Genomic DNA, 2,465 nt, shown 5'->3' on the forward strand with positions numbered 1-2,465 from the left:
TTATTAGAGCACTGCCACTTTTTGAGACAAGGTCATTAAAACAAATTTTGACTAAGATTTGCCCCAGGACCAATCCCTGAGTAACTCCACTAGTAACCCTCCCTCCAACCTAGGGTGACCAGATGTCTCGGTTTTATAGGGACAGTCCCAATATTCAGGGATTTGTCTTATATAGGCATCTGTTACTCCACCACCCAAGTCCTGATTTTTCACATTTGCTCTCTGGTTGCCCTACTCCAGCCTGACAGTTCACCTTTTGGTTTGACCCTTTGTAGTCTCCCTTTTAACCAGTTCCTTATCCACCTTTCACGTCTCATATTAATCCCCATCTTCTCCAATTTAACTAATAATTTCCCATGTGGAACTGTAGCAAACGCCTTACTGAAATCTAGATAGAATAGATCTACAGCATTTCCTTTGTCTAAAAAATCAATTGTCTTCTCAAAAGAAGAGATCAGGTTTGCATGGCAGCATCTACCTTCAGTAAAACCATGTTGTATTTTATCCCACTTACCATTTACTTCTATGTCCTTAACAACTTTCTCTTTCAAAATTTGTTTCAAGAACTTGTGTACAATTGAGATCAAAGTAACGGGCCTGTAGTTTCCCAAATCATTTTTTTCCAGTTTCTTAAAAATAGGTACTATATTAGCAATTCTCCAGTCCTAGGGTATGACCCCCGAGTTTACAGAGTCATTAAAAATCCTTGCTATTGGGCTTGCAATTTCATGTGCCAGTGCCTTTAATATTCTTGGATGGAAATTATCTGGGCCCCCTGATTTAGTCCCATTAAGCTGTTTGAGTTTGACTTCCACCTCGATTGTGGTAATTTCTAGTTCCATATCCTCATTCCCATTAGCTACCCTGCCACTACCCCTAAACTTTTCATTACCCTTATTAAAAACGGAGGCAAAATAATTGTATAGGTGCCTGGACCCAGGGCTGGATTAACTCTTCTGGGGGCCTGAGGCTATTAGTTTTTGTGGTGCCCCTAAATACAGGTCTTTTTCCCAATTTAAAACAAAATGATCAGAATATGGCATCAAGGCTATTAATGCTATACTAAACTTGCCTTTTAATTATCATAAAGCCATTCTGTGGTTACATTTCAGTCTTAAAACATGTAGAATATAGTTAAGTTAATTCAAAATAGCGTACTTCTTACCATAGAACAGCTATTATATTAGTTTCTTTCAGGGAGGGAGTTTGGATGCAGGAGGGGGCTCCAGGCTGGGGCACAGTGTTGGGGTGCAGGAGAGGATGAGGGGTGCAGGCTCTGGGAGGGAGTTTGGTGTAGGAGGAGATTCTGATCTCGGGAAGGGGGTTGGGGTGCAGGAGGGGGTGTGAGGTGTTGGCTCCGGCCGGGAGGCGCTTCCCACAGGTGTCTCCTAGCCAGTGGCACAGCAGGGCTCAGGCAGGCTGCCTGCCTGCCATAGCCCCATGTTGTGCTCGGAAGCGACCGGCTGCTGGCACGTCTCTGTGCGCCCCTGGGGGAAAGGGACAGTTTGTCTCCATGTGCTGTCTGCACCCGAAAGCACCACCCCCACAGCTCCCATTGGCTGGCTCCTGGCCAATTGGAGCTATGTGGATGGTGCTGGGAGCGGGGGTAGCGTGCAGAGCCCCAGCAGCTTCCAGGAGCAGTGCTGGGCCACGGCATGCAGACAGCCTGTCTGAGCCCTGCTGCGCTGAGGCCCCCCTTAGCCCGGGGCCCTGGGCTGCAGCCCCTAAAGCCCCTGCGTTAATCCGGCCCTGGCTAGATTATCTTCATTCTTCACCTCATCCTCAGTGCTTAGCAGTCCCACTTCTTTTTTCCTTGTTTTCTAATTATTATTGTGGCTGAAAAAAACTTTTACTAGTGGTTTTAATTCCCTTTGCAAGGTCCAACTCTGCTTAGCTTTTGGCAGTTCTCACTTTATCCCTACACTTCCTGACCTCCAATAGGTAGCTTTCCTTGCTGATCCATCCTATCTTCCATTCCTTGTAGGTTTCTGCTTTCTCTGAATCACCTGTTTGAGATGCTTCCTCATCCAGCGTGTGCTGGAGCCCTTCCCTACAAATTTTTTCTCCTTGCTTGGGTTGCAGGCTTCAGATAGTTTCTGTAACGTTGCCTTCTCCACATTCAAATCCTTGAGTTCTTCAGTCCAATCCACTTCCCTAACTAATTCTCTTAAGTTTTTTAAGTTAGCACTTTTGAAATCCAGGGCCCTAGTTGCAGATCAATTTTTGTTTTTCCATCCTTTAGTTTAAACTGAATTAGCTCATGATCACTAGAACCAAGGTTGTCCCCTACAAACAATTGTTCCATGAGGTCCTCACTATCCCCCCAATACCAAATCTAAATTGGCATCATGTCTTGTTGGTTCAGTGACTATTTGGTTAATGAATCTGGACCTCCCAGCTTGGTCCCAGCCTTGGAACATGTATCACAAAATACATAAATATGTAAATATATAGAAGTGTTGAGG

This window comes from Chrysemys picta, chromosome 7 (genome assembly GCF_011386835.1).
Source record: "Chrysemys picta bellii isolate R12L10 chromosome 7, ASM1138683v2, whole genome shotgun sequence".
Classification (NCBI taxonomy): domain Eukaryota; kingdom Metazoa; phylum Chordata; order Testudines; family Emydidae; genus Chrysemys; species Chrysemys picta.